Source organism: Macaca thibetana, chromosome 17, assembly GCF_024542745.1.
Source record: "Macaca thibetana thibetana isolate TM-01 chromosome 17, ASM2454274v1, whole genome shotgun sequence".
Lineage (NCBI taxonomy): Eukaryota > Metazoa > Chordata > Mammalia > Primates > Cercopithecidae > Macaca > Macaca thibetana.
The window spans coordinates 71994292-72007572 of record NC_065594.1 but is presented as its reverse complement, the minus strand read 5'-3'; the positions used below and the strand labels follow the sequence as shown (position 1 = coordinate 72007572).

General features: G+C 36.7%; 1 protein-coding gene across 2 annotated transcripts in view; it reads right to left on the bottom strand.

Annotated features, from left to right (window-relative positions):
• GPC5 (glypican 5) overlaps positions 1-13281 on the bottom strand; it is a 1466403-nt gene that overhangs the window by 761751 nt on the left and 691371 nt on the right. The window lies entirely within an intron of this gene.

Here is a 13281-nt window from a genome sequence, read left to right as displayed (position 1 = left end):
TGTGTCAACTTGTGCTATGGTCTAAATGTTTGTGTCTTTAAAATTCATGTGTTGAAACTTAATCTCCATTGCAACAGTATTAAGAGATGAAGGCTTTGGAATATGACTGGCAGAGCTCTCATGAATGGGATTAGTGCCTTTATAAGAGGCCTCCAAAAACTCCCTCGCCCCTTCCACCATGTAAGGACACAGAAGTCACCATCTATGAATTAGAAAGCAAGCTCTTGCCAGATACCAAATCTGCTGCATCTCAACCTCAAACTACCACCCTCCAGAACCGTGAGGTATATATTTCTGTTTTATAATTGTCTAAATTATCCTATCTAAGGTATTTTGTTATAGTAATGTGAATGAACAAAGGCAACTTGAAAATGCAAGGTACCACACCAATAACAAGGAAAACACTCATGTTTTGTAACATTTATTTTATACCAAAGATATTCGAATTACTGTATACAAATATATGCCAAGTGTTGGGTAAAATAATTTACCTTAATTGTATTAATCCTGACAACAACCTGAAGGTAGATAACGTTGTCTGCATTTACAGATGAGGACACGGGGTTTGAATTAACTAACTTACTTACTAACTTACTTCACATCTCATCATGCTAACTGGCAAAGCTGGGATTCAAACCCTGCTCAGTCCGACTCCCATCAGGCTGCTCTTAGCCTGGTTATACTTTGAAGGAAAGAAATTAAGAAACTTATCCATAAACATGGTCAGGTAAGGCCAGAGCCCAGACTCAACTGACTCTTGGCCAAGACTAGCCTCAATGCTAGCCTGAACTGTTTAAATATTTTTTCTCTTGCCATCTTGTTAGAATACACAATGTCTCTAAAGATGTGACTCACATGATATAGCACGACAACACTCTGGTTTAAAAAACTGATATGTAATATTTTTTTAAAAAATATTTTAAGTTCTGGGATGCATGTGCAGGACATGCAGGCTTGTTACATAGGTAAACGTGTGCAATGGTGGTTTGCTACACCCATCAAACTGTCACCTTGTTGTTAAGGCCCCTATGCACTAGCTATTTATCCTGATGCTCTCCCCTCCCTGCTGGCCCACTGATAGGTCCCAGTGTGTTTTGTTCCTCTCCCCGTGTCCACGTGTTCTCATTATTCAGCTCCCACTTATAAGCGAGAACATGCGGTATTTGGTTTACTGTTCCTGTGTTAGTTTGCTGAGGATAATGACTTCCAGCTCCACCCATGTCCCCGCAAAGGACATGATCTCATTCCTGTTTATGACTGCATAGTATTCCATGGAGTATATGTACCACATTTTCTTTATCTAGTCTATCACTGATGGTCATTTGGGTTGATTCCATGTCTTTGCTATTGTGAACAGTGAAGCAAAAAACAGATGCAATAGGAACGCTTTGATACTGTTGGTGGTAATGTAAGTTAGTTCAACCATTGTGGAAGACAGTGTGGCAATTCCTAAAAGACTTAGAACCAGAAATGCCATTTGACCCAGCAATCCCATTACTGGGTATATACCCAAAGGAATAGAAATCATTCTATTATAATGAAACATAATGTAAAAATGCCTCAAGAGTCTATTTGTATTTTGGTAATATCTGAATAAAACACAAAATATAATGCACACATTTTTATATCCTTTTATCCATACCTCTCTTTCTTTAAATCCTTCTGGTTAAAATTTGTAATCACCTCCTGACTCTCTCTATATATATTTTTTCTTTTCTGGAAGAAAGGTCACCTAGACTTTACTCAAATGCATCTTCTCAATCTTTACCTACCACCCCTCCTGCCTTTTTGGTTCCAGTTTCCTTTCATCATTGTACTGATGTGGAGATATGAAAGAGAATATCACTGCTGGATACCAGCAGTGCCTTTTCAGAGAAGAGCAATGGGGAAGAAATTGAGCAGACAAAGCCAGAATCCCCATTAGCAAACAGAAAGAGGGAGCTCAGGATAACCACATGCATTAATAATTCTTGTCCCCCAAAGAGAATCTCTGTAAAATAAGTTGTATTACATCTGTGTATAGCGGTACTTTAAATATAACTCTAGCTTAAGTATTTTAAGCATTTCCATGATATGAACCTAAGGGAATAAACTCAATAAATCAATATTTATAAGCTCTGTTCATTTATTTCCTGTGGTTTCAGGCATTGATTTCAGAATATTTCTTCTGAATATTTGATTTCATGATCCCAGGTAGACACACCTCTGTATTGGGCTTCAACAAGTCTACAAAAGTTAAATATCTACTTTTAGCCAGCTTTGATTTTCACAAGTTTAATTCTGACATTTAATGATATAAAATATGTAAAATAACCTGGCAGTATATCTGACATATCATAAGTATTTGGCAGATATTTCACTTTCCTCTTTCTCATAATTGAATAATGGCTCAATAATAAAACTCCATAGAGAAAAATTTAAACTCTTATTTATCAATTACAAATAGTTTAGGACAGATAATACCCGTTTTCTTTTTAGCTTTAATGCTGAGGCATTAAAATTGTGAGCAATATATTTATTTTGAGAGAACTATTTTTTACTAAGGAATTTTCTTTGTAGAATTTTATGAGTCTTCAGAGTAACTAGAAAATCTTAAAGTGTCACCAAACAGAAGTGGACATTTAATAAACACCTCAACTTTAATACTTACAGAAAATCATTTGAAGGCTGTCACTCCTCCGGGTATTATAAATTTTAGCCTTGGTCAAATGAAATCATGAGGAGGCTACAAACTTGAACTATATTGCCTTAGTCTCCAACAGAATTTCTTTCCCTGTATTAAGTTTTGGGGTCATGCCCTACTTCTTTTAATAAAAAAAAATACAACAAATAGTCATATGAAATCCACTTTGTTCCCTAATACAAAAATATTGTTGAAGAGTATCATAATTCAATGGCCCATATATATAAAATGTCTCAGCAAAGGCATTTATATCATAATTCAGTACTAGGAAATGATTTCCTTCACAGACAAACTCCCCTTTAATTAAGGTGAGAAATGCTTAAATTATGTTGTCTTCATTTTAACATAGCTACTAGGAAACTCAACTTAACACTATAATTACTACCAAGGTTCTTTTGCACTGATCACTCACATTTCTCCTTATCTGGGCCTTGATTTTCTATCTATTTATAACTTTCTTGGATTGATGTTTATATGTCTACTTTCATATATTTTCTGTTTTACACTATTATGTTCATGTCACAGTCTAAATTATTTTGTGACACAATATACACATTATATAATTCATGAGACATTTAATCTTTTGCTATGCACAAAAACCATTTTTGTTAAAATGGGTTAATTTCATCAGCAAACGTGGATGAGGGAATTTGGCTCTTACATGCTTTCCTATATATGTCACACTGAATTATTCTTTGTGCTTTGGTATTTGGAACAAAGAGAATCACAAATAAAATATCAGTATTCTGTGTAGGGATATAAGGAAATATTTTATTTTTAATCTTCTTTCCTCTACCTGAGAGTATGGAAGTATAGGAAGAAATTATTTGAACAGACCATCCTCATCTGGCACTAGTAAAGGGTCCTTACAGTACAATCAAATTCACATATATTTGTAGAAATAAAAAAAAAATCTCATATTCCTAATTGCCTCTTTAAAATCCATTGATTCATCATTATTCAACGGTTATTATGTCTTAGCCTTTGCTATGTTCTGTGAACAAGATGAAAGACACACGCCTGGTGAGGTGGCTCAAATCTGTAATCCCAGCACTTTGGGAGGCCGAGGCAGGCGGATCACTTGAGGTCAGGAGTTAGAGACCAGCCTGGCCAACATGATGAAGTCCCATTTTTATTGAAAATAGAAAATTTAGCCGGGTATGGTGGTGCATGCCTGTAATCCCAGCTACTCATAAGGCTGAGATGGGAGAATAGCTCAAACTCGGGAGGTGGACACTGCAGTGAGCTGAGATCGTGCCACTCCACTCCAGCCTGGGAGACAAGAGCGAAACTCCATCTCAATAAATAAATAAATAAATAAATAAATAAAACAAAACAAAAAAGATGAAAGACACAGACCAGTGGGTGAGATAGACAAAATAAAATAGAGAGGCATCCAGAGGGTTCTATGTAAAGAAATAACAGAGCAATTCAAAAGTATGTTAAAATGAGTGCTCATCCCACCACTGCACAGTCAAGGGCAGAGATGAAATTTTCCTGCAAAGATAAGTTGTGTTCAAGTGCTGTGATTTAAGTGAAGGGAGCAGGAGCATGGGCCATGGGGCACAGCAGGAAGATAGATGTGATTAGAAGAATGTGTGTAGGATGGATACCCGTGGGTGGATGAGCCAGGAGAAGTGGTTAGAAACTTCTTTGTATTTTATACTACAAAGATCACAGGCCATATTAAAAACAGAAAGTAACAACAATTTTTAGCAAGGGAGCATCCATGAGAATTGTATTTTAAGAACATTATTCTATGAGACGAAAGAGATAGAACTTGCATAAGTACAGCAGCAAGAAGATTGATGATGAAGATAAAGTCCAGATCACAGCTGTGGTGATGAGCATGAAAATCTGAGATGACAATGGGTGACAGAAGAAAAAGAATTGTCCAAATATAAGTGACATGATGGATGTAGAAAATAATAATAAGGTTGGATTATGGAGTGATTCCTTGAGAAAATAAATTCAAAAAGGGAGAAGATTTGGAAAAGTAAGCGATTTTGTTTTGTGGTAGTTTGAGTGTGATAATTAAGTAGTATATCCAAGTCAAGGTTTTGGCAAACAATTCTATACACACATCTGGAACTGAGAAAAGGGTGGGAGCACCTGCTTGGAAGTCATCAGCACTCAAATGGGAGTTGTTGCTATGGATGTGAATGGGATCATCCAAGAAGAGGGTGTAGTTGGAGAGAAAGTAGAATGAGAGCAGACCTATGGAGAACGATGGTGCGGGGAGAAAGAAAAAAATAAAAGAGCCTGATAATTATCTGTCTGAGAAGCAGAAAGAAAGATAGGGGAGAGTTGTATCATAGACACCAAGTTAGAAAGGGCTTTAAAAAGAGGTTTAGTTAATAACGTCCAATTCTGCAAGCAAATCAGGTAGCACACGTGGAAAATACCCATGAATTAAATAACCTAGTGGTCACTGGTGGTAGTAAACACAATTATAGAGGAATTGTAAAACGAAAGGATTGCAGTAGGTGAATATAATACAAAGACTTGGATACAATAAATACAAACAACCTCTTCAAGAGCATCTTCTGTAAAGAAGTTAGAGGTGGCACACTGACTGGGAGATGCAGCATTGAAGGAAAGGCAGGCAAGAAGTAGATGAGGAAGGTTGGAATGTCTTGTGTTTGGGGCTTGTTCATGGGAATGTAAGATCAATTGCTACTGCAAAGAGACGAATGGCAAGAACTGACTAGTTAAATGTTATACATTGTGGTCTAAGCTGGAAAAGGACTGAGGAATATAACAGCAAGGGATGATTACCTGGGAGAATTTATATGAGCCAGAACACCACAGGTGCAGATATCCTTAAGATTTAGAAGCAGATGTTGTTGAAATAAGGAAGGAAGGAGCCTGGCATGATAGAGGCTGAGTGAATCCATTCTGTGAGCATTTAAATCACATGATGATAGCAGATGTATGTATTATGACAAATACTGTGAGCCACATGCCAAGATACTCAATTAATGTAAAGAAATGCCAGCAATTTGTAATTTAAGTGACACGATTAAAGATTTTAGAAGGGAGAGCACTAGGTGATGAGTGAATGTGGGATCTGACTCAAGAAGTAAGATCCTGGCCGGGTGTGGTGGCTCACACCTGTAATCACAGGACATTGGGAGGCTGAGGTAGGCAGATCACGAGGTCAGGAGTTCGAGACCAGCCTGGCCAACATGGTGAAACCTCATCTCTACTAAAAATGCAAAAATTAGCTGGGCATGCTGGCAGGTGCCTGTAATTCCAGCTACTAAGGAGGCTGAGGCAGGAGAATTGCTTGAAACCAGAAGGCGGAAGTTGCAGTGAGCCAAGATCGTGCCACTGCACTCCAGTCTGGGCAACAAGAGTGAAACTCCATCTCGGGGAAAAAAAAAAAGAAAGTAACATCCTGAAAAAGAAGTGGTAGTCATTGACTCACAGCAATTAGGGAAGAGTGAGGCCAGGGAACTGGATGACACCACACAGGGCTCTGAAGTCTCAAGTAAAATGACAGGTATTTGAGTATTGACAAAAAAGTGGGCATGATGGCATGAGGCCCAGGGAAGAAGGGGTAAATTTTGAATGGTGTTATCCTGAACATAAGGGGACTGAGACAGTATACTTTTAAAAATGGCAGCATGAAAAAAGGTGAATGCTTACCCCTCCCCACCTATGGTAAGTGTCTGAATAATAATCTTTCTAGGGACTACTAGTGGGTATTCTTAAAGGACAGAGGCAGCTTTCTGTTTGGGTAGGAAGGTATTGGAAGCAGTATATGAAGGAATAAAAATATGAAAGAGAAATATCGGAGCAAGAGTGACAAGTATGATTAAAGATAAAGAAATGGCAGAGCAGTTAAAGAAAAAAGAGTGTGAGACAGAAAAGAGGCATTTTTGAGTGATGAAAATACTAATCATGGCTAACACATAGCATTTATTGTATATCAAGCATTGTTCTAGGTACTTTACATGTATTAACAGCTGTGATTCTTACATTAACCCCAGAAGGTCAGGCCTATCACTTCACAGGAAGTTTAAGCAACTTCTGAAATATTAGCAAGTCTTCTGAATTGCTTCTTTGGTGACCGGAATAAGAGTTGCAGTAGCATCAACTTGCTTAAAAGTTTAAAAATGGCACTCAGAATAAAGGTATTTTACTGCTTTTTGAGACTCACTGTAAAATGACTTGAAATGTCTTTGTCCTGAATCTTTGCCGGGGGAAATTGGATGAGTTGCTAAAGAATATGGAATTAATTATCTAAAAACACTTTAGATATTTCTCTTTGTATAGGGTATTGTAAATGGTCTTTAGCTACTTATAATTTAATATCTCACTTGTCTCTCTCATACATAGGTATATATGTATACACATGTGTATGTGTACAATTCATCTATGTATCTATGTAGCTATATATCTATGTATTCTTGTATGTATGTATGTATCTGCCTATCTATTATCTATCTGAACCTATGTATCTACCTACCTATCTATATCCATGTATATCAAGTTCAGCAATGCTTGGCATTCTTCTAACATCTGTGGGGTATTCAGGGATTAGCCTATGATGTTAGATTTCCAGCTTGATTTCTTTTAAAAATCTTCTATTCTTCTTGCTCATTTTCCTTTTCCTGTCCCTAAAGGACAGTTTCTCCTCAATTTAGGACTTCTTCCTTTGCTCTCTTATCCACACATTTGCAGACTTTCTGTACTCAGCCAGAACTTCCCTTCTGTGCACTGTACAACCTGTTGACTCTGCCACGGTTGCCACTTGATCATTGCAGATAAAGGAGGAAGCAGCAATTCTGGAATGGATGGCTTATCTCTTGGCTTTATGACTGGATACCTTCATCTTCCATTCAGAAACTCTTTTTATTATGGAGACATGTATTCTGGGAACATGCTACCATGAAGCAGGATCAATCTCCCGTTCAAGGAACCTCTTGATTTATTCATTCCAAAGCAACCCCTGTTAGGAATTAGGGCTCAGATCAGAGAGGCATCTACTCTGTAAGTACAAGGCTGACAAAAAGTCTGTTACCTCACTGCTCTTTACATTACGGTAATGTTAACAGTGGAAATCCAGTTCATTCAATAAAACAGGCGTCGACGAAGAGTTAGACTCAGGAAAATTTGTGGTTTTTTTTCGAGACAGAGTCTGGCTCTGTCGCCCAGGCTGGAGTGCAGTGGCGCAATCTCGGCTCACTGCAAGCTCCGCCTCCCGGGTTCCCGCCATTCTCCTGCCTCAGCCTCCTGAGTAGCTGGGACTACAGGCGCCCGCCACCACGCCCGGCTAATTTTTTGTATTTTTAGTAGAGACGGGGTTTCACCATGTTAGCCAGGATGGTCTTGATCTCCTGACCTCATGATCCGCCCGCCTCAGGGGAAAATATTTTAAGAGATTTATTCTGAGCCATATGTGGGTGACCATGGCATATGACAGCCCTTAGGAGGTCCTGAGAACATGTGCCCAAGGTGGTCGGGGTACAGCTTGGTTTTATACATTTTAGGGAGGCATGAGATACCAATCAAATACATTTAAGAAATACATTGCTTTGGATCAGAAAGGCGGGACAATTCAAGGCGGGGGGCGGGGCTTTCAGGCTATAGGTAAATTTAAACATTTTCCAATTGACAATTGGTTGAGTTTGTCTGAAGACCTGGGATCAAAGGAAAGGAAATGCTCAGGTTAAGCTAAAAGATTGTGGATACCAACATTCTTCTGAAGTCTTATAGTGGCTGCCCTTAGACATAATAGATGACAAACATTTCCTATTCAGATCTTTAAAAGGGCTAGACTTTTACTTAATTTCTTCAGGATTGGGAGGGCTGGAAGAAAAAGATCTAGCTATGTTAATAGAGATTCTTTACAGATGCATATGTCTCCCGACAAAGGACAGCTTTGCAGGACCATTTCAAAGAAACATGCTTTTGGGGTAAAACTTTTTTACTTTCTTCTTTGCCACGTAATGTTATGTCAGAGTCAGATTGCAAAGTAAGTCATGATATATAGGGTTAAAAAAATCCATCTGATGAGAATTTATGGTCTGTAGGGGATGACTCCCCAGACCCGTTAGGTAGGAATTTGGGCAAGATTAAAAAAAAAATTATCAGAGCTTAGTCCTCACAAGTTATTGCAAAACAAAGAGCTACAAATTTTATTTATTTATATTCTTTCAGTGGTCTTCAACATGTGGCTCATGAATTCACATATTTGGCAACTTTAATGTAAAATAAATTTAAAATAATTCAACAAAAGTCACATAGGAAAATATAGATAAATAACAAACTAAGAAAATTATACTTTCAAACCTTTCCCTCTCTAAGACACATGGTTTATCTGATCTCACACAGGTATTGAACATACAATTTAATTTTTTAAATTAATTTTTCTCACTTTAGAAAATCGACAACTTGATACAAAAGTGTCTGCTTTCCCCTGCAAGAATAATAAAGAAATATAATAATCAATTAGCTTCAGATAGCCTAGAATTTAAAGCTTAATTAATTTTTTGATTGGCTTCAAGAATTTTATTGAAATGTCATATATTTATAAATTAAGACTAAGATGATACATATATTATCTACTGATTTTAAAATGCAACAAATCACTTAGCTAAATAAAATTAAAGATCTCAATCTTTTAAACTCACCAACCAGAAATAATAATAAGCCAGTGAAATAAAAGATGTTCCAACAGAGAAATCTTTTGTCATGATATGACATACGTTTTAATATGTTACACAGATAATCTCTTATGTATTTAACATTTAATGATAAAAATATTTGCAATACTTAACTGAAAATGTTTATTCAGAATTCATCTTGAGACTTGACATGTATTAATATAATTAATGTGCCTTATAGGTAAATATTGATTATATAACATTTTTAGAATTGGGTCAAATATGTATCTCATCTCCTCTGATAATTTAGTACAGTCTATGTAATGGTGCTAGAGACTAAGAAATACAGAGGTTCCGTTATCAAGTGTCATGAACTTCAAATGCCTTTTTGTTGCTAATGTTAGAGTACCTCTCTAATTATCCTCTTTAATAAACTGTGAGCTGAAAATAGTGAAGTCTTTTATATTGCAGACAGTGTCTCCAGTACAAATTTTGCTTGAGATGAGAATCTTTTCTAAGAACATTTTTTTTCGTCACATAAAGTATGTCACATGGTGGAATATTCCCACTTAAAGTTAACATGTACTAATATAAAGGCCTCAGCAGAATGTGTTAAGTGGATTTTTTTTGGCATTGGGTAAAGGACTCTTTCAAGGATTCTGTGGATATACAAATAAGAAAAAAATTTCAAAAGAGGCATATGCACAAAATTTTTATAACCTATTAGAATCATGTTCTGGACTAAATGCAAATAAGTGAACCAAAGTACAATACAATACAAGGAAAAAAATAATAAACAGTAAATTTAATTCTATATGATGCAGAAACTATGTGGCAATACTCAGTGTGAACATACACTATTAGGAGGAAGTTGCTGCTGCACAAGCAGACGGCAGAGTTTAAGTAAAGCTGAAGTTATACAGTGGCATGCATAGAAATCACTTTGATTTTTGACTTAGTTCCTACCCTCCTACTATTCTGGTTACCATACATTAGTGAGGTGTCTCCAGCGGGTTTCTAGGTTTACAAATACCTTCCTGCGTATTAGCCTACCTTCCTTCTTAAGATGGGCCATTGTCTCATGATACTCAATAATTCAGGAAAATCAAGAATTGAGATTAAAATAAACCAATGAATCACATACTTCTTTATCACAGTGTTACACAAACATACATTTTTAGACAAGTTTTCATTGCTGGCCAACTATGATATCTACTCAATGTTGTGGCCAAAGTTGGAATATTCATAGTTCCCCCACACTTATGCCCTCTGTGTTTTGTTTTTCTAGATACATGTTGTTGCTTGTACTTCAAATACACTTTCCCTGTATCTCTGTCAATTCACGCTTTCTCAAAAAGAGCAGAGAAGTCAAATGCCTCCTGTACTAAATCTCTAAACATATATATTATTTATCCTGCCTTGACATTTTTACCAATTCCTATTCTCATTATAAGCTGTGGTATCCAACTTTCACTTCTCTTCCTCTAACACCCCTGACTTTTCTTACCCCATTGTCTACATAGCTCAACTTGGTGCAGGTTGTCCACTCTTGCTCTCTCCTCTATCTACAGCGATTTGGCTTCTGCTTCCACTGTTCACAGAACTTGTGTTCTCAATGTATTCACTCACGATGTTTTAGCCTTGGGCTGACCACACACTGGCTGTTCACAAAATTTATGTTGAACTGAATGACACTCAAATCGATAAATAAAGGAAAAAAAACGGGAACAGAAGGGGAAGCAAATGCATCTTTCTTCATATGATGGCAGGAAGGAGAAATGCTGAGCAAAGAGGGGAAAAGACCCATATAAAACCATCAGATCTTATGAGAACTATCACGGGAGCAGCAGCTTGGGGGTAAGAGCCCCCATGATTCAGTTACCTCCCCCTGGGTCCCTCCCACGACACATGGGGATTATGGTAACCACAATTCAAGATGCGATTTGGGTGGGGACACAGTCAAACCATATAGTGCTACAACTGACTTCATTGTAAATGAGTTTACAATGGGTAACTCCATATTATCTGAACCAAACAGTATAGAGAGACCTCAAGAAGAGTAAAGAAATCTTTGTCTCATGTACATGGTATACCATCAATAATGAAACTCAGGAAGATTCACGGAGGAAAGTCATCACCCTGCAGCAGGCAATTACATCTAAACCAGTGAGATATGAACAGTGCGAAGAAGAATTAGACCAAAGATACTGACTGTATGGCACAAAAAGTCCAATATTAAAGACACGGAAGGCCCTACATTTGTCCAGTAAAGCCATGCTTGATTAGTGCTTTGGAAACCCTGGAGACTGGATCAGAAATCTGTATATAAAATGGTTCTTCCTGGATAAAGTTGAGAGAAAAAGAAAGCTTATCGGGTTCAAGTAGAAACTGGGACAAGCTATGGCCATCTGGCTTTTCTGTTGCAAAAGCAGGGCTTAAATCTACATCTTTCTATAGTTATGAATGAACAAACTGATTTTGAAACAATCATCTAACTTAACAAAATATTCAGGATTCAAAAATAATGTACTTATGAAAAGAATTTAACACAAGAAATATGAAAATTAGGAAATTTCCCCTTTTCCACACTAAAAAAGACAGAAGAGCCATGACTTTTAAAAAAACTAGAGCAGTAAGCTTTCAGAGGGAAAAATGACGGTGTGAAATGCAGGCATGAAAAGGAGGCAGGTTTAAGTAAGATGAGAAAACACAGGGAAATCCAAAATCCCAAATAAAATAATTTTGCCTTAAATTTTATTAGGTTTAATAGTAGATTAAAACTCTCCCCATTGTTATTAATCTGCCTGAAAATTTATCTTCATCCTTAAGTGTCTACTCAGGAGACTGAGGCTGGAGAATCACTTGAGCATGGGAGGTGGGGCTTGCAGTGAGCCAAGATCATGCTACTGCACTCCAGCCTGGGAAACAGGGCGAGACTCTGTATCAAAAAAAAACAAAAACAAAAAAAAACAAAAAAAAACAAAGAAGTTAGTGGCCGGGCACAGTGGCTCACGACTGTAATCCCAGTACTTTGGGAGGCTGAGATGGGTGGATCACAAGGTCAGGAGTTCGAGACCAGCCTGGCCAATATGATGAAACCACATCTCCACTGAAAATACAAAAATTAGCTGGGCATGGTGGTGCACGCCTGTAGTCCCAGCTACTTGGGAAGCTGAGGCAGGAGAATCCCTTGAACCCAGGAGGTGGAAGTTGCAGTGAGCCGAGATCATACCATTGCATTCTAGCCTGGGCAACAGAGGGAGATTCTGTCTAAAAAAAAAAAAAAAATTGAAAACAAATAAAATTAGCAAAAATTTAGCCAAAAATTCTCTAAAAATAAATATATGTATATGGATACATTTTATTTGTTCATTTTATATATATACATTTTATTCATTCATTGATAAAATGATCATTTTATTAATCATTCATACAATAAAATGAATTCATTTTTTATATATATGAATAAAATGTATTTTTCCATTAGGGATTTAAAAGGTGCATTGGATAAATAAAAAAAATTGTGTCTTTTCTCTTGAAAAAAACATATAAATTTAATGATGTATTTTTGGCCTTTGATTAAAAATAATTAAATTTTATCTGGAAGGATAAATATCAGAAATACTTAAGGAAATTTAGCAGAAGGATAAGCATCATTTTGGAATGACAATAAAGTAGGGCTGCACAAGTGGAAGAATTGACATATAAATGACAGATTTTGGTATTTCAAGTTAGAGGGATAAGAAAAGTTTACTCAGCAGATAATGCAGGAACCAGGGTAACTGGTCAACTATTTAGAACAAAACAAAGTTAGATTCCCATTTTATATATACCTTAAAATAATTGCTTATAGAACAAGAGATTTTTTGCTTTTAAAACATTTTGGAAGAAAATATAGATGAATCGTTTATCTGAACTTGAGTTGAATGTATTCGAAAACTAAAATTCAAGAAGAATCTATATGATTGTCCAGGTAACTTCTGA